We start from the raw sequence: 26,459 nt of genomic DNA on the forward strand, positions 1-26,459 counted from the left end.
CTGCCAGAAGTCAAACCACATCTTCTTACAGGAAGGTACTGGCTTCAAGTAAAACTACGGACAGACACATCTCATCCCCTCCGCCCCAAACAGCCTGTGGCTGAGTGGTCAGAGCAGTCCCCTGGGAGCAGTTTTTGGACAAAGGTGGCCTCAGTGGCTACCCGGGCTGCCTGGCCTAGATGTCTGCTACCCTGGAGCATCGCTCTTGTGCTTCTCCCTGGTGGGATGTAAGAAGATTGCTGTCATCCTAATAGAGCATATTTTCTGAAATCTTCTAAAGTTCTAGGGGAGGGGGAATTGTTTCTGTGACACTGCTGCAGTAACAGTGAAAATCTACCTAAACCTAGGAAACATTTTCCTTTCTTTTTTTTTTCCAGACAGCTTATTTGCTTTTTGCTCTTATTTGTTCTTATTTTGCTCTTGTTTGCTCTTTGCTTATTTTCATGGTTCTGAATATTCCCAAAAGCAGCTGGTAACATTAGGAAGGCATTGTAAAGAGAAGGTTCGTTCATTCCTGTAGTTTATAGAAGTTTTCCTGGGGGAAGCAAAGGCTGCAGAGCTGCAGCGTGCCGTGGCCTCCGTGTGACTCTCTGGGTCAGGCTCCATTCGTCTGTATATGCAAATAATTCAGTGTAGATAAAGCCCTCGTGCAAGTGGTTGTCACACTGCTGAGGTGGAGAAAATGACCCTTGGCAGGAGCCTCCTACCCTGTGTTTTCCAGGTCGGCGCTGGTGGCTTTCCCGGGGAGCGCTGGGGCGCAGCTGCTCTGGGGTGGAAATACCCATCTCCATTTCAGCTTGGTTCAAAAGGCTGGAGAAAGGTGGCTGAGCACTGAGTGGGGTAGGGTAAGACCGCTGGGGATGGAGAGGTGCAGGGGATATCCCTGGGCCTCTCTGAGCATCACCGTCTGCGTAAGGTGTGTGTGCTTACTCAGAGACCTGAGAGCACTTCTGGGTTTTTTATTGGCTTTTTCACCACTTATTTAGATATTTAATGGAAACTGTGGATTTGTGTTTTATGCTTTTGTCATGGGGATGGGGCAGGGATGGATTAATTTTATTAGCTTTATTAAAAGGTGTTGAAGTAAAGGATGCTCATGAGCACGTTACTGCCTTGCGCTGAAGTCTGCCGGCTTTGGTGAATGTTTAACGAGGATCAGTCCTGCAGCCAGGAGCTGCTGAGGCACTCAGGATCTGCCAGGATAACTGGGATTTTCAGCGTGTGGATACAGACGATTTTCAGGAACACTTGTATCTGCTAATCATGCTGTAATAACAGTCTGCAATCTACGGGCTGCAAACCCCCCATTTCCGACACAGCTGTGCACATTTAATTCGATAGAAGGCATTTCTAGTCTAGTGTTAGAAGTAATTCAGATTGCTAAGGTGGTAATTTTGATCATGGTAGTTTTTAGGGAAATCTAGGTATGAGCTACTGAAAAGTTAATAAATGCCTAGTACCATACAAACTCCGGAGGGGTGAGGAGCAGGGGCTGCTGCAGAAAAGCAGCATCCTGGGGCTCATGAGGTTGATGAAGGAAAAGTGACCCCAACCTGTTGTCTGTCCCACCAAAATTTGGGCGTTGGGGCAGGCGGGTGATGGGGATGGGTCACTGGCAGCACCAGTGGGAAGCACCAAAGCCTTGTGAGGCTGCGAAGGGTTGGTGTTACGGGCACAACCTGCTCCACAGCGATGCTTTCGGCAGTCCGGCAGCAGGGTGTAAGCCACTGAGGGGGCATCTTTCAAAAAAAGAGGTCAGGAGGAGCTTGGGTTTTATTTTTCTTTATCTCCAGCGCAGCTGGGGAAAGCAAGTGCTTTCAGGGCTCCCAACTCCAATTCTGTCTGTAAAATGTTCTTTTGCAGAATTGATCATTTCTGTAGGTTGAGAGAGTCTCAAAGGAACTTTTCTGTCAAGTAGCTAAAAAGTATCATTATTTCTCTTGCCTGCCCTAATAGCAGCTCCAGATTTACATTGCAGCTCACTAAGGATATCCTGATGGTCTATATTTTGGGAGAAATTTCATGGCGAACAAAGCAAAACAATCCCATTTTCAGGTGGTTAGTGCTGTAATGTTTGGGTTCCAGAAACCATGCGGAGTGCTGGTGTTTATCAAGTTGCATACTCCAAAAAAAAAGTATTTTTAAAATGTTTTTGTTTATTTTGTTTTGTTTTGCCATGAGATGTTACTTTGTTTGGAAATCATCTAGATTATCAAAGCAGGACTGGGGCTGGTGTCTGAGTCTCCTGCTTGGCATGCAGAGAATGAAGGAGGGCTGGGGTAGCTGGAGTTAACCTCTGTGAGCTGCGGGCTACGTACACAGACACAGAGGCAATTTCTGTAAACCAGGCGGTGTGTGGTAACTCATAAACCACCGTCACCTGTTTTTACGTGTGTACTCAGCAGGACACCCCACTGGAGACAGCAGATACAAATTTCCCCAGCTCCTGTCTCTGATTGTGCAGGTATTTACATGGCACAGCTCATGTAGGTGAGGACATGACGCCTCCATGAAAGCCCTCCTGTGGAGTAGAGAGGTCTGGTCTGAATTCACCTGGTCCCAGAGTTGTGATGCATTTCAAAGAAGTGATGCTTTCATGCCAGGGAGAGCTACTTCCCTGCCTTGAACTGGCTTGGAAAAAATGTGTCTCCATGGAAGCTCAAGAGCTGCCCACGCAAGGATGTTCAGCACAAACAAACTTGGGCAAGAGTTTTCTTTTCATTAGTAATTACCTATCTGTTGTAAAAAAAAAAAAAGTGATGTTTCTGTATGAAATGTGGTTGTGACTCCTTCATTTCACTGCTGCCTCGCTCCAGGCTTTCAAAAGCAGTAGCAGATCTCCCGGAACCATGAAATTGTTTAAAAGATCTGAAATATGTATGTATATATATGTGTGTATATATATATAGCCAACTTGTTGCTGAGCTCTTATGTTAAACCAAAATCATATTCTCGTAGCCACAAGGGGTAGAAACTTTTTGCATATTTTCTGAAGAGGTACCCTGGAGATTTCTTCCTGCTTTACGTTTCCTAAAGTGGGGATCCTCACAGAAATTTCACCAGCTGCGTCTTTAGGAAAAGCATCAAAAACTGCAAGGCTCGTTATACAGTCCTAGGAAGCAACAGCACCTTACATAAATATTTATTTTACTAAACTTTCTAAGCATAGGTTAGAGATCAGGGGAAAGACAGGGCTGTGTTACCCTATAGGCAATTTTGTTGTTCTTAAAATTGTTTTATTCATAGGGGTGGTTTTGGTCCTTGTTGGCAAGATGTAGGGTCATATTTGTGTGTTGGACACAGCACTGAAAAGACAGGGTTTCAGAGAGTGGATTTGGTGTAAGATAACTGGCCTAAGCCCATTAAATACAGAAACTGCTTGGCGCTGAGCTTGTGGACTGTGATGGGAGAATGGGGGATTTGACCTGAAAGAGGGAGGAAGGGCAGCAGAAGGCAGCCGGCAAAGTCCAAAAAAAGAGTGGAGGTGTAAATAGCACAAAATCTGCAGCTATCCTGTGTGTTTATTTCTCTTTTACAATTCAGTGAAACTAGCATTTTTTGCCTTACTCCAAGATGGAGTAAAGTGGGAAGCAGCTTCCCTTTTATCTATGAATAAACATGCAGCTTTTTCTATTCTAAGCTCTTAAAAAATTGTTTTGCTTGTGTAACAGCTCCTGGCCTCCCAGCTCCTCCAATAGCCATGATGTTATTTCAGGAAATCGAGTAGATTCTTCCTTTGGAAAGAGCCGAAACATACCTTCCTAAACTGTTGGGAAAGAGCAAAAGATTGAGAGTGATTTCTTTTGGGTTTGCCAGACGATCTACCTCTGGCCAGGTAACAAGAGCATGAAGTTTCAAACTCAAATTCTTCAGCTTCAGCTGAAAATGTAGGTTATGCTCTTGGTGCTGCAGAATCAATAAACTGCCTCTTTTCTTGAGGGAGTAGCAGGGTGTTTTGCTGCATGTATTTCTTTTACTCAGAGCGGTCCCATGACCACTTATTTTCTCTTTAGCTGTTCTTTGCAGACCCACAGGCACAGTGTTTCTCAGGTGCGCATACAGCCATGGCCAGCGGGATATTTTTTATATCAGTTCTGGTCTTGCAGCTGCTGAAGCTAAACCTTCCTCTCCCTTCTTGGTAGGGGAAAAAAAAAAGGGCAAAAATGAGGAAAGCCAACCTTAGCTTTGAGACACAGCAGGTGAGTCCCTTTAAGGAGGAGAAAGGCAATTTTGATGGCATTTTGTAGAAGTTCTCAGTAGCAAAAGAGAGCTTGTTCTGGTACACGTCTGCTGCAGCAGATGTTTTGTGGGTATTTCCAGTGCAAACCACAGCAGTGGTATCTTTGGACATCAGTGTGTGAGTGCTCTCCACTGTCTGCCTGGCCTAAGAAATGTGGATTTTTTTTTCCCTAAGAGGCCCCCAAGGTTCATCATGTTACTGTAAGAGGGCTGGAGCACTAAATCTTTCAAGTTCTGCTTCTGTCAGTGGTGGTCAGTGGAAAAGGGAATTGCTGCAATTCCTGTCAGTCAGCATTCCCAGGTGCTGGCAAAAAAACCTAAATTGCCAGTCAGGGAGTGGAAGGGATGGCTACTATTTTCTCCTCTTTTTTCCCCTAACTTACATAGCTTTTCCCTCTTTTGTAGGTATCAGAAGTTCTGCTCACCTTCAGAGAGGCATAAGTACTGAGATTCCCAGGATGTAAGAAATACAGTGCTGTGAGTAGCTTTTTTTTTTTAAATATTTTCCTTTAAATGAGAAACCCAAGCTTGCTCAAACATAAGGATGATTTTTTTTTTTTTAAAGACACTTTAAGAAATGTTTACAGCAAGCAAATCCAGTCTTTTGGAACCAGTTGTGTGCCTTTGGCACCTCTTTGCAACCCACAAAATAAAGTCAGCATTGTATTACCACATAGGCTGAATAATTATCTCACTGCAGATATAAACCACATGAATGCATTTAACTGAGAATATGGTCAACAGAATGGACCATTAGCACCATCTGAAGCTTGTTTGTTGTTTCCAAGCTTTACCAGCCATTGAAAGACAAAAACTTGCTGGAGAGTTGAGGCAAGGCATTCCTCACAACGAAAGCTGGTGTCTTTCAAGAGGGGAGAAGAAAACAGATTTGCCTTAAGTTTGTTTTTTTGCATGTGTACATGTAGCACCTCAGTCCTGTGATAAAAACAGAAAACTATCCAATATTTAGTTCTTCCCTGATCTGGTAGTATAACTTCAGAGGAACTTCTGTACCACAGGAGCCACTTGCATGCATGACTCCCTCCCTTGCTCTAAAGCAGACCAGCCAGGAGCTTATATTTATATTTAGGGAGCAGCTGCACTGTAGCCTTTTCTCCTGCATTGCCACAGGACCTGGGCTGTGATTTCCTAGCAGCTGTGGGTGGTTTGCAGCTCTCCAGGTGGTCAAGTTGGGGCTGCACTAGGCCAACCTTAGCAAGCCCCACCTAGAATCCCTGGCTGCACGCTTAGTGCAGTGTGGGCTCCTGGGGCAGCTTCTCTGGGCTAGTGCAAGGCTGGATAATAGGGCTGAAATTTGGACTGGCGTTTGGATGCCAATGGTCTGGGCTCCGTCACTTTCCTGTAAGTAAATTTTCTTAGCAGAGGGGTTGAATAAGGGGGGGGGGGTTAAGGTTTTTTAAAATCAGCCCAACTCCTGTCTCATTTTTACCCTGTTCTATGATGGAAATCTATGGTTACTTGGAAATCAGCAGAGTTTTTTTTTCCATTTTTATTTCAGTGGCTTACAGCCTGTTTTCTGTTATAGCAACACAGATCTATTTGGGCTGGAGCAGAATAAAACCTCGAATTGAAATCAGTATGAAAAAAGAAAGGGGTATGTCTTGTTAACAGGGTGAGAAACTGAGTCCATCAGTGTTTGGTAAAGATGTGGTAAAAATTCCTTAATGAATACCTAGGTAGGATTCAGAAACTGGTAAGCAAAAAAGCTGAATAGAGAATCCTACTTTCAGCCATTTGTGAAGGATGCTGGCAGTGAGTGCAGTTACTGGGGAAAAAAAAGAGATGTGAAATTATGATGTTTTGTATTGATCTTCCCTCAGTAAGGTCCATAGTTCGTATTCTCCCTTTGAATCACAAACATTTTCTCCTAACTCCTTGGTATTTAAACTGTTACAGGAGACCTGCTGATCAAGCTGTAGTGTTTATTTTTTGTCAGTCACTTACAAAGCGTTGCACAGGATAGGCTCTGGCATCTCTTCTTTTACAGCTGTGTTGGCTCCAGAGTGATGGGAAGAGTCGATACTGATTTACGTGAAGAAAATTCATCGGGAAGATACCACGTGTACATATTGTGTCTCTCAAAGTATATCTGTAAGCTAGAAATACTCTTTGCTGATTTGAAAAGCAAAGTTTGGTTGTTTTTCTATTGAGTAGGCAGTGTTGAAAGTGTCCTAATGCACACCTGTGGTGGTTGCTGCCAAGAAAGGAATAAACAAGGGGACCTGTTCTTGCTCTTCAAAAGTGGACTTTTAGTCCCAGGTAGATGTTGTTTATGTTAAGTCAAAGCAAAGCAGTTGTGCTGAGGGCAGCATGCAGTCTGTGGCTGCATCTGATACATCATAGCTGTGTTAAGAGGGTGAGACAGAAAACAAGAGCAGGCTGCTTGGAAGCTGCCCAGATAACTCATGTATGGTCTCGGATGGCTCTGAAATTATTGCAGCAAGATGTAGTTGTTGCTCAGCAGTGAAAGGAGGCTGTAAATTCGCATTTACCTGTTTCCTACTGCTCTGGCTGCATGACAGAAGCCCGAATGAGGATATGGGAAGCACGAAATAGCTGCAGCGGGGCGATGCCGCCTGAGAAACTATGTCCTGCTCAGAAGCTTGGGGAGAAACCAGAGCTGGAAAAGCTGTGTTCCTTTATGTCCGCTCTCTGTATCCTCTTCCAGTATTGTTCTGCGGAACATTTCAGGACCAGGCATTCAGCGTGAAGAGATTTGATAGAGCGAGGGGAAAGGAGGCTTCTTTGACACTTCCCTTTTTCTGTTTGCCCCCCAGCACCCAGAAGGAGAAACTTGCCCACAGCTGCCCCCAGAGGCGCTGTCCCCTGCGAAGGGTGGCAGTATGGGATGCAGCAGTGGTTCAGGGTGGTTCTGTCTGATGCCCACGCAGAGGGAAGCTAGACCAAGTGCTGATGCACGGTGTGTCAGGAGTGGTCAGGGATGGTGTTGATTTGGGGAGCTCCTGCTGCTTCCAGTGGGCTTGGTGACATTGATGAGCAAAAAGAGGCAGGGCAGGGAGCTGAGAGCACCAGTTGATTCACCTGTTGGGCTTTAATCCACCTCCTGTTTGTAAAGCGGCATCTCTGTTCTGCTCTTTAAAAGCAATACCCACTTTTTTTATGGGCAAGATCCCCTGATGGGGTTTTGTTCCCTGGGCAGTGCAAGGCAACCGTTTCTTTATGGGGGACCAGTCCCTGGAGGGAGCTGGGGGAGGGTTTCCTTCAGGTTGTATGCACTTGAGGAAAAGCATCTTCAGCTGTATCATGGTGATGTGGCTGCTTTCCTACCCCAGGACATTCTGTGTGAAGACAGACTGGTGGGATGACTGCAGATCAGGTGGGGCCTCGGGACTGCCTGGGGCAGGCTGCAGCATTGGGCTGTGGAGGCACAGCAGGTCTGGCAGAGGAGCACCTTTCATGTGTTGGAAAAACCTGGGGAAAAGTAACTTGGAAAAATTAACTGATTTATGTCAAGGCTTCTGGATGTGTAACTATAAAGGAGATGCTTGTTGCAGTGGACTGCTAGATAAGATTTATTTGGATTTGGGGGATTCAGGGTTGTGGATTTTTTCTGTTACTTGGAGCTGGAGCAGTGAATTTGCAAACACTTTCTGTCAAAGCAAAGAAAGGCTCTGACAGCGATATGTCTTACGAATGCCAGTGCTACGTATGGTAATGGCTTTGCAAAATGCAGCAATGGTGCTGGCTCTTTGCTCTTGCAGGGCAAGCGATTCAACTCCAGCTGGGGCAACCTTCGAAGGCTGAAAACATCACTTGTACTTGTCATCACTTGTCACTTGCCACCTCTCTAAACAGTGCACACCTCACAAAATCAATGGATGTTTCCCCCATGCTTGGTCAGGCGACTGTGCAGAAACATTGGGCAGACTACATTATGTTTTTAAAAAGGGAGGGAATGTACTGCAGTAAGTGAAGAATAGAGATAAGGAGGAGAAGTTGGTTGGAGAGCAGGAGAAACTTAGTCAGGAGAGGTGAGTCTTACCCAAAGCCTCCATTGCTTCCTTTGTCTCAGACCTGGAAGCCAGGCTTAGGCTGTGGATTGTGCTGGTGGTTCCTAGCTGGGAAGGAGTGAGGAGATTTCTTCTCTGTGTGACTGCAAAATTGCAGTTTGTCCCACAGCCAAGGGGAGGGGAGAGAGCAGGTTCTCCCAGGCGCTCAGCGCTAACCAGGCATTGGTAAGGACAGGGTTGCTGCTGCCTGACTCTCCAGCATCCCCAGCGTGATGGTCCTTTGGGGCCTTACTCTGTAGACAGGAGTTGATGATGCTTCTAGAGGCAAAAGCAGGTTTTGTTCCAGTCTTCTTATTTTTGGTAGTGTCTCTTCTTCCTTTTCTTTTCCATTAAGCATGATGTCACAAATTACATCAGTCCAATAACTGCTTGTGGTTGTCATAGTCACAGCCTGTGACACCCAAACAAAGCAGCAGGAAACTGAAGCTGGCATACAAATGCTGTAATATTCATCACATTCCTTTCAGTTAATAACTACGTGGTTAGGTATTTATTTTCCATTTGAAAAAAAAAAAAAAGAGGAAAGTGGGGTTAAAAGCACAGACTTGAGTTGTTGACAGGGAGGAAGGTTGTCCCCAGCTCCATCTGAGCAATGCAGTTGTGCTTCTCCCTCCCAGTCCTCTTCCTCCATGCCAGTGTTGTTCTGAACCTCAACTGCTCAACTCCTGCAGCCATTCCCATCGTCGCAGACCATGTGGTGATGCCATGGCATGGGCAAAGGCAATGGGAGAAGTCCCACTGCCTCTAACGCAAGCTGTGTCCCCAGGGAAGAGCCTCCCAAGGGCTGGCAGCGAGTGCCGGCAGCAGCTGTGGGTCAGCTGGCTTTGACTGCTGGATGGCTGAGGTTGCTGTCTTCACGGTGCATGGACAAAGCGTAGAGGGTTTTTTTTTTTCAGCTTGGTTGGAGATGAGGTGTACATTGGGGGTGGGGGGACTTATTGGGGGTTTTTCTTGGGGTTCTTTGTTTCACTTTTTTTAAGTCTGTAAAATAAGCTATTCTGGGTGAGCAGCAGAGTTGGTTTGCCTTTGTGAGATATAATCTCTGCTCCTTCAGAGTTTTGCACAGTTGGCCTCATGGCAGGAAGGCACCTGCTGCAAGAAATTATTCAAATAGTTAAAAAAAACCCCAAAACTTATAGAAGCATATCTGGTGCAAGCGCTGCATTTGCAAGCATTTGAGGCGGGTGGTCAGGGCTCGCTGGGAAGTAGCCGCCTAAGCCCCTCACCTCTACAGGCACAGGGGGAGCTGCCATTCTGACGCCTCTCATCATAACCCCCCCTTGCCCAACACCATCTCGCTTCATGCCTCCATGGGGATGTGCTGACCCCAATTGCTCCGGCATGACTTCCCCAAAATATCTGGATGCGTGACTTCTGGGCTGAACCTGGATAACTACTCAGCCCTGCCTGAGCCAGGGGCAGACAGCGAATGCACAGAGAGCAGAGTCCAATAGCAAGTGCTGCCCGGCTCAGGGGCTGCAGGTTCAGGCATTCGGTGCTGCGGCTCCCACGGGCGCTTACAGGGGGGGATGCTCATTATATAATAGCTGGTGGTTGATTAATATGCCGTGAGTCAGAAACGCCAGGGTATTTTAGCTTTCTCTAGTTGCTATGGCAACATTATTTTAACAAATAGCTTTTTAATATTTAATTAAAACTCAGCTTTTGGCAAGCTGGAGTAAGAACTATTACAATTACTACTACAAAGGGTTAGCAGTGAAGTGTATTTCAGAGCCACAGTTTTTTGGTTGGGTTTTTTCCTCCCCTCCCTGCTCCCAGAACTGTCAGCTTTCAAAAAAAAAAAAAAAAAAGGGGAGGGAAAGGAAATAACTAATTCATTAGTTGTGAGAAATGTGTGCTTGTTCCCAAGACACAAAGCAAATGTAATGCAAATCTGCAGTTACTCTTCACAGCTGAAGGTTGTCACTTCTTTAACGTGTAGTGCCAAGCCAGCTCTGTGAGGACAGACCAGTATGATGGCGTTTATTAATCGCTGCTTTGTTGCTGGCGTTCCTTCTTCTACCTTTGCCTGGCAGATGAGATCATTCCCATTTTGTTTGCTTTATGTTCCCTCTGTGTCAGGTTGGATGCGTTTCCTTCGCCAGCTTGTAGAGGAGGCTGGTGCTGTGTCCGGATCAGGCTCTGGACTGGTTCCTAGTCTCTTTTTTGGTGAGCTCCTCTACTCCCTGATACAGAATGATTCCACAATGGAGACAAATGAACAGACAACTCAGTCTCCAGAGAAAAATAAGTATTTAATGGCTCTCTTTGTAAATACCCTTTATTTATAGAACAGATGCAGGTTCTATCATGCTTGGTAAATGGGGATGCTTTTTATGCAAGAGTTCTGCCTTGAGGGGCTCGGTGGATACTTAATGTCATCTGTGATATAATAATGAAATAAATGTGTTGCTCTCGTGGGATTCCCTCCCAGCCCCTTTTCTGTGATTGACTTCAGTATCGCACACTTTCTCTGTTCATATTGCATGCCTTAATATTGTACTGAAACCTTATTTGGAAAGTAACACCTTTATTTCCTGGAGGAATGGGAAGGCTGTTGAGTGTTTTGACGTATGCTGAGGAGTCTGAGTCTCTATGTACCTCCATCGCATATCGCTGTGGTGTCTCATCAGGTCCCTGGGATTGATGTGTTCAGCTTCTTGCTCTTCCAGAAGACAGAGATGGTGCTGTTATCCCGTCTTATAAATGGAGAAAGGTAGACCTGGAGAGATGGACTAGGATGTGTTTCACCCCAGCTGCCTATAAGTTAAACAGTTATTCTATAGTAGCTGTCTACCCACTTCTGAGATCAATTAAGAGGCTGCGCCGTTTGCAGAGATACTTCACTCTACTTTAGGACAGATGTTTGAGGCAGGTTGCAGACGTAACACTCAGAGTTGCTGGTCTCTGCCCAGTCACTCTGAGCCATACATTAGATAGGTAAAATTAGGTAAGAGAAGTGCCATCTTGCACCAAAGATCTTCTATACCTGTTTTCTGTAGGAGGTCCATAACAGCATCCCAGCCTGGAGGATGTCCTCACTCTTTACACTGCTCTCATCACACTGTGTCAGGACCCCACCTTCCAAAGCAGCCCAGCTAGTCTCTGCCGCACGTTGCTCTTAGATAAGTATCCAGGAGTGAAGAGCTCAGAGAGAGACGCAAACCAGTCCCCAGGCACGTAAACTGAGGTACAGAAGATTTTCCCGAACTCTACTAGCAAGCCAGGAAGAAAGCAAAGGCTTTCCTTTCTGTTTGTGCTGGAGGTGTACTGTTGCAACAAAAAATTATAGTGATAATATTATTGCTGCTGTAATATTGCAAGCAGTATGGGTGTGTTAGATGGCTCTTTAAAGCATCCTTCTGAGTTGCCTCCCATACTTCTTGGTATGCTAAGTTTTTTGGTCTCTATTTAAAATCTTCTGCTACCTGATGGCAACCTTGAAGAATCCAAAGGTGATCCTGAGCTGTGATGGGAACAGGGGTCTCTGGGTAGACAGTGACAAGCACAAAGCAGCACGTGCTCACAGCCACCTGGGTCAACTGCTGGCTCCCAAGAGGTCTGGGACAGAATCCTTTCTATTTCCTGCCAGCAAGGAACTGAAACGTACTGCAAAAATCAAGTTTAACTATTCTCATAGCAAACATGGGCCTCTGTGAGGCTTGCAAGGCAGCAGCCGGGACAGGCTTTGCAGACGGATGGCAGGAGGTCCTGCCGTGCCGGAGGGACGGTGTGGAGGGACCGGCGGTGGCTGTTGTGGGGGAAGCTGACAAGCAGATGGATGAAGCTGGCATTGCTGAGCAGTGGAGGAGGCAAGCACTGCCACATTAATGAACGCAATCCGGCAACCTCATAGGGCCAGGGAGGGTTGAGAGGTTTGAACCGAAGGCCCTGACCAAGGGGAGCCTGCAAAGCCATTCCCTGGAAGGAGGTGGGAAGGGTTTGGTGACAGTGACTAGCACGGGTAGGGGTCTGAGCAGCAATGCTTTTGACTATTACAGAGTAATAGTCAAATTTTGGGTAAGTAGCCAAAATGAGAATTGTGATGAGAAGGCAGAGAAATAATGTTTTTACCCAAAATTTTCATTTTGCAGTGAAATTTTGAGAAGGTTACAAAGAAAATTGCTGCAGGATAGTGATCCTGCTGGTACTGTGTGCTGGGGTGTAGGAGAAGTGCCCACAGGTTATGGGTGAGAGAGATGTGGCTGATAGCCAAAGTATGGGCAGTGGAGCAGATGGGAGAACAGGGAAGGTCAGCAGCACTTCCATCCCTGAGCGGAGCTGTCACAGAGGCAAGCAGCAGGTTGTTGGAAAGCAGTGGCTGTGCTGGGAGCCTGTGTGGTGTAGCAGACCTGGTCGTAAGCGGTTTGGGGAATCCCTGTTGCGTACTGAATCCCTGTTGTGTATTGCTCCCAGGTGCCATGATGAGCGGCAGGTCTGACTGGTCAGATCTATCCTGGAAAACAGCTACCAGGAGTGGGGAAATTAGGTTTCAGGAGGGAGAAGTAGAGATGAGAGCCTGTATTTTTGTTTGGGTAGGTGTGCATTAAAATTGTACCAGAATAGCTGAGATGTGATTTGTAAGGGGAAATAAAAACTCTACTGCAAACATAGCAGTTGAACTCCTTTAGACCAGACTGGGTCCCTAGCTCAGCCTCCTTGCATGTCGGTGTACAGCAATGCACTATGTAGACTTTCAATTTGCAGTAATTTGGGACTGGCACCTTGTCTGGCAAGGCACAGCATGCGTTCTGCAGGTCTGACTTTCCCACCCCTGAGGATAAGGGTGGATCCAAGCTGGCAAAAAGCCCTGCGTGGGAGCAAAGGGCACATCTCTACTGCGCGAGTGCTTGGAGATACTGCAGTAAAAAGGACTGCCCAAAATGAAGCCTGAGGGCCTGTCTTCTCTCTCTCTTTTTTTTTTTTTTTATGGTGGCTTAGGACCCATGCACATGCCTCATTTTGTCAGTGATCAGTCCCAAATCCCCATGTAACTGAGCATAGGGTCACTTCCCTTTGCCCAAACACTCACTCCCTACGCTTAAACCTAACCCAGGCTTTGCAAGCTTTCCTCTTCACTGGTCCCAGTTGATTTAAAACACATGCTGCTACTTCCATGTCTGCCTGGTAAGCAAAAACATCAAGGGATGGAATAGAGAGTCAAGTGAATTGAAAGGAGAGAGGGAAGTGACAGAAATTGCAAATCAACTTGCCTGGTGCTTCCTGTCACCACCCGTACCAGACCTTTCCTTTATCTTTTGCTGCTGTCAGTAGTTTTGGGTAGTGTTGTATTCTCAGTCGCTGCTCGCTCACTAGGGTGTCTGCTGGAAATCAGGGAGGGTTGATGTCCTGAAAGCAGGACTGCTTGAACCTACAAGTCTGCTCATGCATTGGAGAAGACGCTCTGGTCTCCTAACCCAGTGAATGCAGTGGGACGTGAGTATCCTGTGCTTTGCATCACAGATTGTTTCACACAGTCCATCTGTGATATTTGCACAGGTAACGTGTGCTTAGTCCCAGGTTTGCTGTTGGTGGAGTAAGGGTACAGCATCACATATGCACTGAGCACAGTAGTGCTCTCTGAGTTGTCTCAGTTTTCACTGCCAACATTCGTCATGACTCAGGTATAAACAATCTGGCATGTTTCCTGTCTGCACTTCTCCAAGCATGGTCATCTGCTTGCATGCCTCAAACCAGACTGTAACTGCATTTGCCACGCTCTGAAATCCAGCCAGGCGTGCTACAGATGAATCAAACCCCGCAGCACTCGGGGCGGCTGGTTTTCAGATGCTGCCGTGAGTGTGCGTAGGAAGGAAGAGCGAGTGTGGCGCTCGGGATCTACTGCAGGAGGAGACTCGAGCTCCAGCAGGATGGGAAATGGTCTTGCATTTATTGTTATTATTTGTCATTAAGAATATATTAAAATATATTTTATATTATTTAAACATAATAAATATATAACATAATAATTAGATAAGATTATATAAAATTATTATATACTATATAAATACAAAGAGGAACGGCTTTTTTTTTTTTTTTTTTAAGCTCTGTTGTAAAGCATTCTATGGATCCCTGTCCTGATGTGACCTTGCTCTTCCAAAGGCTTTCTCTTAAGCAATTAAGAGTCCACTGAATGGCCATGGACAGGTCGTTCCTGTCATACTTGAGGAGTGCAGAGAAGGAGCAGCTTTCTTCTTTGATCTTGCTTCTGCCAGAGTCAGTAGCAAAATTTTGGAGGACTTTAGTGAGTCCCCCCTAAAAATACTCCCAAGGCACTTGGAGAAAGCACTTTTGAACAGGTGAGAAGCAGCCCATGTGTGCCTGCAGGGGGGGAAAGGAGCACAGCCTTAATAGGGGTTGCTTCATTATAAACATGTTCCTTTTGCTGGGTGTTATCAAAAGGAAAGAAATTTGTGCAGTGGTAGTGTAACATGTAGTGCTGCCTGTTGCTGCGATAAGTTTTGGTCTGTTACTATAGAAATTGTGCCCCTTCTTAGAAGATACAAAAGCACCTTACTTTGCTGCCTGTGAAAACCTTAAGGGTTTGTTTCATGCATGCCATGAGGATCTCTGAGCATCTCTTTCCAGCCAAGTCTTGCTGAGTATCGTGTAATTTGGATGAACTCCTGATGGCATACGTTAGCCTTGTGTTGGCCCTGACCACCGAAGGTGGCAGTGAAGTCAGAGGTACACCCTGTATGTTAAAAGTGGCATAAAGCTGCCAGAGCCTACCATGAGGTACATCACCTTTGGGGGTCCTGGAGAGGGTTTTTTGAGCATAGGAAGCAAACAAGGCAGGCTAGGGGTCAGGTTTGCATCCCCTTGCCTGTGGTGAGTGCCCTTGGTGGTGGCAGAAGCAGGCACGAGGGGACAATGGTGCACATCTCCCTTCCCAACCGAGAATGGCTCCAGTGTGTCCGTAAGCCTGAGGCTGACCAGGTAAAAAAACTGTGCTCAGCTCCTGAGATGGCCCCAGCACTGTTCAACAGTTGTGGTGTATCTGGTTCACACATGGCTGTGTGCTCAGGGACACAGTAAATGGAGAGGAGGGAGATGGTGACCTCCAAACAGCTGCAGTAGTGGCAGCAGGGAAGGAAATGCTGTTTTAGCTGCTCTTGGTTTTGTTAAGAGGGGTAGGTGACTCCAAAAGAGCATTTGAATAGTAAAACAAGTAGCAAGATATTTTGAAGGTTTCATAAGCTGGTTACTTCATCTCATTTATAAGGGTGGGGAGTTTCTAGGCTGCAGCTCCAAGCAGCATCCCTGGGTTATTGGCCATGAAGGTGTGTGATCATTCCAGTATGTTGGTTTGCTTCAGCGTCATGGTGGTTCTGCACTGTACCTGCCTACCACCCCTCTCTGCTTATCTGTCCATGCTCTCCTCGCCCAAAGGCACGGAGTCTGCAGGAGGGGATTTACTGTGCCACCAGCAGTGCCTGGGGCTTCCCACTTAGCAAGTACTAAAAAAGTGAAAAAACAACTAGTAGATTTAGCTGGTGAATTACCCCTGCAAATCACAGTCCCTGCTTCTGACATCTGGCTTGTGCAACATGTTGCTCGTCTCCCAACAAATACACAGCCATGCCCATCAGGTCTCTGGCCAGCCATAGACATGTGTTGAAGCTGTTGCTTCTCCTCCTCTGTCTGTTTACTGCGCTGATGGAGCACTGGGCTCAGATGTCGTGTCCTCCTCTGTGGCTGCCTGAAACCTATGTCTGTAAATTTAGTGGCAGTAACATCAACGTAATGAGCTCTGAGCAATGTACGGCATCGATAGCACGACAGCTGCTGGAAAATTAGAGTCCCCTTCCCAACACCCTGAGAGCCAAGATGATGCCATACCAACCACCCACTGGCTATCAAAAGCCTCCCTTAAAACATGCTGGTTTTGTGCTACTTTAAAACCCCAAAATTTTGCAATAAATTATGATTTCAAACTGCATCAGTTCTTGCTGCCTGCAGTGCATGTCTGTGGCCACGTCTGGGCCTGGCGTAGTGTCTACTGAGGTGGGGGCCCATGGGCGGCATGTTCAGCATTACAGCATGCCTGTGTTTTGTGTCATCACCTCTGCTATGTGGTGCCAGGCCTGTTTTGGGGGAGAAAACCTTCTCTTTTGTGCAGCTCCATGAATTGCTGTCCATGATCTCACTTCACTTTTCAGGAGCCTCTAGCAGGATTAGTCTTGCTGGCACTTTCCAAACCTCTCTGCTCTTCCTCAAACGCTCAGTTCTGAGATCTGCAAAGGGACAGACAATCCCTGGTGTCACCTCCCAGGAGGCAGTGATGTTCAAAGACTTCAAGTAATTAGCTGTGCTTTCTGTTTTAGTTAGCACCTCATTTATTTGAGCAAAGGAGCCCACCATCCCATTTGCTTCGGCAAAAGTAGCCGGGGCATTACTTGAAAACCTTGATGGGTGTCCTGGCATTTCCCCTCGCTTTTCCTGCTGGTGAGAGCCTTGGCTGGGATGGCAGCGCAGACCCGAATAACATCATAGCTGGCATATTTGCCGGGGTTTAAGCGCTAGTGCTGTGTCAGACACCTATATGAAATGCGTAGGACTTCCTTTTTTTTTTTTTTTTTTTTTTTTTTCCAGGACACTGAACTCCTGGAGGTCTCATTAAATTACTTGGAGATTTGGGCACTGGACACATCTGAACATTAGTCTGTGTCTGCTTTACAAAGCCTGGATTTTATTCCAGGCAATTGAAAGCTGGCGAAACAGGGCTTTGTATTCCTGTGAGTTAATTTGGTGGATTTTTTTTTTCTTACTTGGTCAAAAGGATGACTGATAGCATGGCTAGATCCATGTACACTGCTGACCTGTGTGTCCTTTCCCATGTGAATTATTGGAGGTGACTGATGTTCCTCTGCTGCTTGTTATCCAAGACTCTCTTCAGCAGAGACTGGGTGCCAAATTGCTTTGTGCACGTTCAGCACAGCAGCGGTTAACCCGAGGTGAGCCATGTTTCGTAGGGAAGGGTGGTCCCCTCTTCGCAAATGTTGACATCATCCTAGTGGACACCGTTTGCTCTTTATCCTCTGCAGGGTAAAAGCACACTCAGCTCTTTGCCTTCGTTGGTCTGAAGGAGTTGAACAAAATTTGTCTGACTGCATGAGTTGAAATTGCTCAGTTTAACCTTAAAACAGATTTGCCTGCAAGGGGCTATTGTCAGAGACAGCAATGCTTGGTGTCACTTGTTGTTCCTGAGCCACCAATGGTAGAGCATCTGTCTTATTGCTCAAAACTGCTATTTTTATCATACTATAAATGGTTAGTAGAGAGTTTTGAAGAGTATGTGTTGACTCATGGACACAGCAATATTTAGCACTTTTTTTTTTTTTTTACCTTCAAAGCAATTTGCTGCTACATATCCTCTTAACTCCCCTTTGAGCAGGGAAATAGTGTATAAACTCTTTGGGACAGGGATTGGGGCTCATTTGGTTTTATGGCATTGAAGTTGTGATTGGGGGGGGAACTATTGATCTGGGAAAACCTTCTTGCTGTAAAAATCCTGCATAGTAATCATACAGAGAAACTACTTTAATAGCTCAAAAATGCTGGAGAAAGTATTGGGACTGGGGCATTTTGAGGGCTAACAGTTAAACTGTATCCTGTGTTTCTCAAATTTATGAAAAGCAGTTTTATCTGTCTCGGGAGGTTTTCTTTTGTTGTTTAAAGTTCCATAAATCTACATGGGAGATCGTAAAATTGGATGAGGATTGTGTGACTAACTGAGGCATTTTGGAGTTAAGTTGTAACTTGAAGCATAAGAAAATAAAGGTTCTCTTGGCCTGTTGGGTTAGTAGGCTATATTTGAACCAGTGTGTTGCATGTCATTAAACATATGGTGAATCACATCTGACATACATGCCAAAGAGAGTCTGAGATAATGGGACCAAAATGTCATGCAGTAACAGTATTCACATAACAGAGTAATTTCCTGGTATATAATCCTCAGGGAATGTAAAATTAAATTTGAAAATGTATCCCCATTTCTGTCCTGCCCCTTGTAAAGTAAAACCACTGGAAATTGTTAACCCCTTGGCTGTTCTTACAACAACTTGTGAATGTTAAGCTTCTTGTTGGGTCTCAAGTGCCTTTTTCCTACTCTAACTTCACCTGCTCAAGGGCAAAGTGAATTCGTGCACCATCCATCTGTAGCATCACTACACCCGTGCTGCCTGTGGTGGAGGTTCCCCATAGAGATACGGACATCTTCTGCTTTGTTCTTCATGTCTGCCAGCTGTTCTTCAAGTCTTCTGGTTTCCTGAAACAGTGACCATTTGGAGTAACACCACTGCTGCATGTAATGTAATGGACAGGAAAAAAAAAGATTCTCTGGGCTTGTTTTGGGTTTATAGGATATATTCAACTAAAAAACACTGTGTGTAGTTAAGCGTATTACATGCAGTTAAGTGTATAGCGAATCAGTGCTGACACGAACAATATTGTTCTCCGGGGATCTTTTGCACCTTAAGAGGAAGTATAATCAAGTCTAATTATAGTAACCTGTCCTAAAACTGCGGTAATTAAACTTACAGAATCATAGAATGGTTAGGGTTGGCAGGGACCTTCAGAGGTCATCTAGTCCAAGCCCCCTGCAAAGAGCAGGGACATCTCCAACTCGATCAGGTTGCTCAGAGCCTCATCCAACCTGGCCTTGAATGTTTCCAGGGATGGGTCATCCACCACCTCTCTGGGCAACCTGTCCCCGTGTTTCTACCACCCTCATTGTAAAAAAAAATTCTTCCTTATATCTAGTCTGAATCTACCTCCTTCTATTTTAAAACCATTACCCCTCGTTCTCTCACAACAGGCCCTACTGAAGAGTTTCTCCATGTCTTTCCTATCAGCCCACTTCAGGTACTGGAAGGCTGCTATAAGGTGTCCTCAGAACCTTCTCTACTCCAGGATGAACAGCCCCAACTCTCTCAGCCTCTTAGCAAACGTAAGAGATTGCTAAGGTTTTAGGGTAGGGTTTTCTGAAAGCCAGCTCCCAAATCTGCGCAGTCTGTCCCTAGTCTGTGTTTTAAACGTTGACTTCAGCTTCTAGCTAACCTTCTTTAACTTCCACCGTGTTAGTCAAGCGACTAATTCACTGGGAACTTTTACAGGCTCCAGTCTGTTTACACAGTCCTTACTGAATTGGACTGGAAACACACTGGAATTTGAAAGAAAAGCAAAATGTGGATTATGAGGTTTCGTTTTTTTGTAGTCTTTTTGAAGGAGGAAGCCTGGGGTGTCTTCATCTATGGTAGCAAAAAAATGTGTTTTATCATTGCTGCCTTAGCAATGTGCTGAGCCTTCAGAGTTGAGAAGGACATGCCTATAGGTTGGGCTAAAAATTGGGCAGGAGCAAGGGGACATTGCAGCTCCTGTGCATTCAACATGGGACAGGAAAGCCTGAAGCCCCTGAGCAGGTAAAGGGAAGGTGCCCCTGTGAGGTGGGATTCAGCAGCAGCATTTGAGCTGGATTCAGGGGGGCTGCAGGAGGCTGAGGGCAAAACTTTCTTATTTATTCTCTTCCCTTCTCTCCAAGCCCTTGTAGCCCTTTGCTGCTGCCTGTTCCTTTCTCTCCCCCTTCCCCTTTTCAGCAACCCAAAAACCAGTTGAGGTGCAATCCAACACCGGCTGTTATCATCTGCCTACAAATTGCCCTCCTTCCTCTCAGGAAAGCCCTGCACTACCGTTCATGCATGCACACAGGCACACGCACACGCAAAATAAACTTACGTCCCCACCAGGATAAATGCTGTATTAAAAATCACACATCTAACATCATCAAAGCTCTGGTTTAAGCAGAGCAGATGGAAAGTGCTCTGCTGACCTAATGCCCATTTAAAAAAAAAAAAATCTGTGGCTGGTGTCAATGGGCTGCTTTCTTCTCTTCCTTTCTTTCCTTTTCTTACAATTTCCATGCTTTCTCTTCAGAAGAACTTCAGTGCTTCATTAAAGAGTTTACAGGTTCTTTTCATCTTTACTTTTTTTTTTTTCTCTCCCCAATTTTACTTCTTCCCAGCAAGCCTCAGGGTTTTTTGTTGTTTTTTGGTTTTTTTTTTTAATTGTTTTAAAGCGATTGATTTATAGCTCTCCTACCCACTGGGAAAGACTGACCCACTACTGAGCATCTGCAGACAGCACTTCTTTTGAGTCACTTGGGACTGGAAGCAAACAGAGGACTGAGTTTGGAGGTGTTTCTTGGTGCTGTTTGCACCCTAAGGAAACAGCAATGATGTATGTTGGTTTTGTGTAGCTTGATCTGTGTCGTCTGTGCCTGCACGTTGAAATGTGATTGTCCAAGGAGGAAGGACTTCTTTTTTTTTTTTTTTTTTTTTTTTTTTTTTTTTTTTTTTTCCTCCCTTCTCCCCCACTAATACCTTCTTGACTTTTTACTTCAGATCTGGATGAAATCTCATTGCACTGTTTTCCCCCCGCTCTTCTTCTCATTGTATGCTTTTGGTGGGTTTTTGCTGGTTTTAGGGGTGGTGTTAGTGTTTTTGTTTATACAAGCCTCGGGCAGTGATTTGATTCCTCTAAAATGTGAGGGGTGGATCCCATCTGAAGCCCCTTTCAGTGGGTTGAGTAATTTATGATTCTCCTCCCAGTCTGCTGCCCCGATCTCTCTTTGCATGTCTGGGGCAGGAGACACAGGGCGAGTAGTGGTGCTGAGCCTCTGTGCCAAGAAGTGAACTGGGAAGGATACCTTTCACACCAGTTCGGTTCGCTGCAAGCTCAGTGGGCCGTGGGGGCCTATCCTGTTGTTCAGCATTTGAAGCTCTGAAAACGTATCTCAGTCTGGAAAGGTGGTGGGTTTTTTTTATCTTTTAGGTCATGTCATCTGATACCAACATTAAATTGTTTCACCTTCAAAGGAACAAACTTGACGTGCTGGATGGCTGTTCTTCATCCTTTCAAAAGGATAAATCAGCCAGCACTGAATTTCCTCAGCTGGGTCTTCTGCTTTTATGCTTTGGTCTGAAAACACTGACCTCAGTGGTTAGGCTGATTTATTCCACAAAAGGAGTAAAATCTGTCTATTCTTGTTTGAATTCAGTTTTGAAAGAGTAAGATCTAGAATTAAAAACAAGTGATGAGAAGAAAACGGAGACCTTTTTTTAACTTGTTTTCCTAGACCTAATATTAAGGCTCTTTTTCTCACTTGCTCGCGCAACAGCTAAGCCTGACTCCCGCAGACATTGCCCTTGAACTCTTTTATTCAGTGCCACCTTTCATCATTAGGAAACAGCTAGAGATGCCGCGTTTGAACCTTGGCAAGTCACAAAAGAGACCTGCGAAGATTTAGGCACCAGCCCTGCTCTGATGATGAATCAAACAAGGAGTGACCCATCCTGTCTCATCTCTCCCGTCCCTTCTTGCCTGGGGGTGGTTTGGATGCAGTTAACTGATGTGAACCACCAGTATTTGGAGAGGAGGGGTTTGGGAGCTGATTTCAGCAGCCGGATCCAATTTCTCAGCAGTGTTGTGTGCAATTGGGCTGTGTTTCATTATATTCACTTTATTTTAATATGTGTTATGAGAGAACTGCTCAGTGACTGAGTGAGGATTTTCCATTACAGGCTCTGCAGCCTTTTCACACTCCCTGTCTTTCCTCCTCTTGCAGTACCTCACAAGGGATAACTTGGCTTTAAATTTTTTTTTTTTTTTTTTTTTTCAAAAGGAGAGCAGAGGCACATGGCCTGCATGAGCGACATGGAATTTTAAGGGTTTCTTGTTTGTCCCTCTCTGTCCCCTCTGATTTTTACCCTTTAATTTACTGTTGTGAGGCCACAGGAGATACCAAGGGAACTGAATCCATTGGGTTGTATTTGGCCCAATTCTTCCCCAAGCCAGAAGCAGCTCTCCTCCACAGGGACTGCCTCTCGGGAGCATTTCTAGAGACCACACAAGTCAGAAGCTATGTGAACCATTTGTTTGATTTGTTCTGCCTGAGCTTACTTCACCCCCTGAACATTTTGGTGGGAGTGGAGGAGGCAAAGGCATTGAAGGAGAAGCAGATCACTTCCACAAGACAGAGAAATCATGAAGGGAAGAGGAACTTTTGGGGAAAAAAAAAAAAGACAGAAGTAATTCAAGAATTTAGTTTTTCTTCTTGGGTTCCTCTTTCAGGTGAGGAGCATGCAGTAAGTCTTAATCTAGTTCCCTGAATATCACAGAAGTCTTGAGACAGGAGTTACTTCAGGAAATGTTCGTGAGCAAGCATTTCCCTCTCAGAAGGCAGTTGATCTGCTAGAAATGAAGCTTTTCAAATAAATATGTGTTTTGCCAATGCTTTTGCCAGGAATGAGACCTGAAGCCCAGGCTGGATTTGGAAGATGTGATGGCTTATGAATCCTCCTCTGAGACCTGGTTTCAGGTCTCTGCCATCCCCAGTCTTATCCATGGGACTTTTGTCTCTCCCCTTCCCCCATTCTTATTTGGATTTTATGATAAGATGGCTTCAGATAAGTGTCAGCTATTGCTGTGGAACATGGTTTCTCCTAAACCTTAGAAACTGTTGTGCAACTAAACCTTCACATAAAGCCTCAGGAGAAATAACGCTGGACTGCTCCAGCCTGGGTAATCGTAGTGCTCAAGGCAGAGTATTGCAGGTGATAAGACAGGGAGGGAATCCTTGGGAGGTGGCTTGTGTGTCAGCTTTGGATCCCGAGTAGTTACACAAAGGATTTGGCAACATGAATGGGTTGAAGAATAGCCAAAGATGAGATGTGCCTGGAGGTCTTAGCTCCCACACATGTCTGGGGATGCTGAATTTCTAAATTATTCATCAAAGGGGGAGGAGGGAATGTGTTTTGAAGGAAAATTTGTAGTTGCAGAGAGAAGCTTGAGGGCATAGCCTGTGTTTAAGTGGTGCTGCAGCAACAGCAGGTTGGCGGTAGCAGAACATCAGGCACAAGATCCAGTGATGGCTATTGGAGGCACCGAGGGAGCTCACAGGCACCCTGCCTGCCTGCTCTCCACATCAGCTGGGCTCCCTGCAGCAGTGGTGAGCCCAGTGTGGTTGTCCTGCCAGTGCTGGGAGCAACACAGGCTTCTGCCTGTCCTCTGAAAGGAGATGTCCCCTAGCAAGCATCCTGCTGTTGCATGTGGAGACCACCTGAGAGCATGGACCAGTTGCCTTAATTCCACTCACTTCTAGTTTGGGGAACAATTTTGGGACTGTGAAGGTAATTTTCCGTGCTGTTTGGGAAACAAAATACATCAACTGTGCTTTACAAAGCAAGCAAACCAACCAACCTGCAAATGACCGAGCAGCTAGTTAACAGTTGGAGCTAAGATGCGTTTCAGCAGCAAGGCTGTAGAAGCATTGCCTTTCCCCAATGTCTGGGGTTCCTTGGAGTGGCAGGATCGCCGCGCTGGAGTCCACAGCCGGAGCTTTTCAGCAGGTTCGTTCCCTGCCCTTCGTTGTGCAGTGAAGTCCGTGCAGAAAAGCAGGCTCAGTGCTGGTGGGTTGCCATGGAAAGAGCTGCCACATCACACCGAGTTCATAGTGGGTTGTTTGGTGGTTGTTTCTTTTTGAGAGAGAAATTTTCACAAACATTCTAAAACAAGATGACCTAAATTAACACAAGCTGGTCACAGAATCAGTGGCTCTTGAAATTATATCAAGAACCTTCCCCGCCCCCTCCCCCCCCCCCCCCTTGGAAGGTGTGCACATGTGCTTTGGCAACCAAATACTGAATATTAGTGTCACACAGGATTTGATGACTAGTTGGTTGGAGCCTGTTTTGCAGGGCAGATGAGAGAGGGGGAAGGAGGGGGGTTTGCTGGAGCAGATAGGAGCGAGCATATGCTCGCGGCACACTGCTGCAGACCTGATCCTGGCCATTTCTGTGCCTCTCGTGCTCCATGGCCCTGGCACGCAGTGTTACGGGTCATTAACGTACTGTGATGGAGGAGATGGACCTTCAAAGTTTGTGTAAAGCTTCACTCTGAGAGCACATGGGCTGAGTGAGGGTGATTTCTGAGCACACATCATACAGTTGATCCCGAATTTTGGGGCTCTCCTGGCACTAACATTTCACAAGCCATTCCTGAACGCTCTCAGTGGTGGTTACACTCTGGGCTTTGCAGGATTTCCAGCTCAGTTTGGCTGCAGAGGCAGCACAGGCTGCCCAAATGATGGGATTGTTTCAGAAACAGTTGAGACTTAACACTTCTGTAGCACTTTCCCTCTGCGGACCTCAACAGCCATGCAGGCAGACAAGGGGGGGCAGAGCCCATACAGGTCACAAGTATGGGTAGAAAGAGGTTAACGCTTTCCTTCCAGCTTCCCTTTGGCCTTTTTGAAAAACAAGGCAAGAAGATAATCTGCAAGACCAGCACAGCTCTGGAGTTTATAGCAGGAGGGGGGACATGGGTTGGGAAGGGAATGTGAATCATATGAAATAAGCGGAAAACTGAACTAATGAGGCTTATGGGATGTTACAAACTTAAGCTTGGGTCTTTCTTTCCTTCTGTTGACCTAGATAGCAGCAAGTGTGGCTGCCTTCTGAGTTGATTCGTGTTCTTGTGCTTCTGCCTTCCTTTGGCTGCTTCGTGGTATTGTCTTTTACTCAATGGGGTGTAATCTTTTTGGAGAATAGCGATTCCATTTTTTGCTTTTGGGGAGATATCAATTATTTATAAGAAACTTTTCAAAAATAATTTCTTGAGGTACTTTTTAATGGAGCAGAATTACTCAGAGATAGATTTCTGACATTACAAAGGCAACATGAAATAGTCGATCGACCTTATGAGAGGCAACTAAGACATATTCCCCCAAGGAGATGTTTTTTGTGTATATAAACCAGCCTTTGCTTTTTCAAGCAAGATCCCTCCTACTCACCAGAAATGGGAGAAAAAAACTCACTTTCAAAAAAAAAATTTTTTTTTTAATTAAAAAAAAAAATTAGAAAAATACCCTTTAGTGAGAAATTGTTTTAAGAAGCAGTTCTCCTCCTTTTCTGCGTTTCTCAAGTATTGCTCAAGCATCATTGTTATTTTGTTCATCTGGACGTGCTATGCAGTAGCCCCGAGGGGAATCCAGGCACCAGGGAGACAAAGAGGCCGATGCCTGCGATGACTCTAGCCCTGCACGAGGAATAGTGAGCACACCCAGATTAAAAAGTGTGGGAGGAGATGAGAGGAGCTAACCCAAGCTCCAAGCATACTTTGTCACACTTTAAGGTGTTCTGATGGCAAATGCTTCTTGTTGGTAAGAAATAAATGAATGGGAGGCTTTTCCAGATTTTTTTTTTCCTATTTTCCTTGGCAGTTCATTCTTTAGCATAGTAATAATCTGTCTGGGTGAAACATGGTCCCTTTGTGGTTTGGGAGTGTAAGGGGCATTCCAGGCGGATGCCAAAGTATCCAAGCTTTGGATAGTCCAGATCAAACTCAGTTTTGGAAGCAGGAACTGGTTTGTTATACATCCCTTGATGTTTAAAATGAGAAGTGGAAGGAAAAAAAAAAACATCCTTCCTTGTGGTACATTCTGTGGCAGAAGTCTGCAAAGGTATGGATTGTGCTAGTCTGAGTGTATTTATGAGTGTGTCAGTTATTAGTATTTTTTAATACCTAATCAGATCTTATGCAACTTCATTTACTTTCAGGGGTCCTTTTCACTCTCTTACACTGCGTATTTCCAAAAGAAGCACTGCTTCTTTTGAACTGGGATATTATATAATTTGTGAATGATCAAGTAATCATCTCCTCTTTTTATTTCCTGGGTGAAATGAAAATGCAGCGGCATTTGCATCCTGCTAAATCCCGCTCTTTTCCAGCAGTGTCGTGTCAGGGAGTGTTTGTGCTCTGTCCCCTGCTACCTCTATTGACATCCTTTCCTGGAGCTTCTGGGTGCTGGCAGCTCCTGTTGTGGCCTGGGGACCCTTGGTGCAGGGGCCAGCTGAGGGAAAGGTGGGACAGGCTGGATTCAGAGCAGTGCCCCAGAGCTGCTGCATTGGGGGGGAGGGGTGGGGGGTGGGGGAAATAATATATATGTGCACACACATGGAGGCTGGCAGATGAAACACAAATGGGGAAATGTGGCACAAAGGAACTGCATATTGTTAGATCAGATCTATCTGCCAAGTTTCTGGCTTTTTGAGGACAAGAATATACCTGGAAATTGGACAGGCTTGCATTCCCGTGGCCTTGTGGTATCCA

At 45.5% G+C, this 26,459-nt stretch overlaps 1 protein-coding gene across 3 annotated transcripts in view; it reads left to right on the top strand.

Moving 5' to 3' along the window:
• The window catches only part of ZHX2 (zinc fingers and homeoboxes 2), a 76,701-nt gene that overhangs the window by 26,659 nt on the left and 23,583 nt on the right, over positions 1-26,459 (top strand). For all 3 annotated transcript variants that reach the window (XM_086741216.1, XM_086741217.1, XM_086741218.1), the window contains one exon: positions 4,645-4,716. The gene's annotated coding sequence lies outside the window, so the exon portion shown is untranslated. The remainder of the gene's footprint in view (positions 1-4,644; positions 4,717-26,459) is intronic.

This window comes from Chlamydotis macqueenii, chromosome 2 (assembly GCF_036417535.1).
Source record: "Chlamydotis macqueenii isolate bChlMac1 chromosome 2, bChlMac1.mat, whole genome shotgun sequence".
Taxonomy (NCBI): Eukaryota; Metazoa; Chordata; class Aves; order Otidiformes; family Otididae; genus Chlamydotis; species Chlamydotis macqueenii.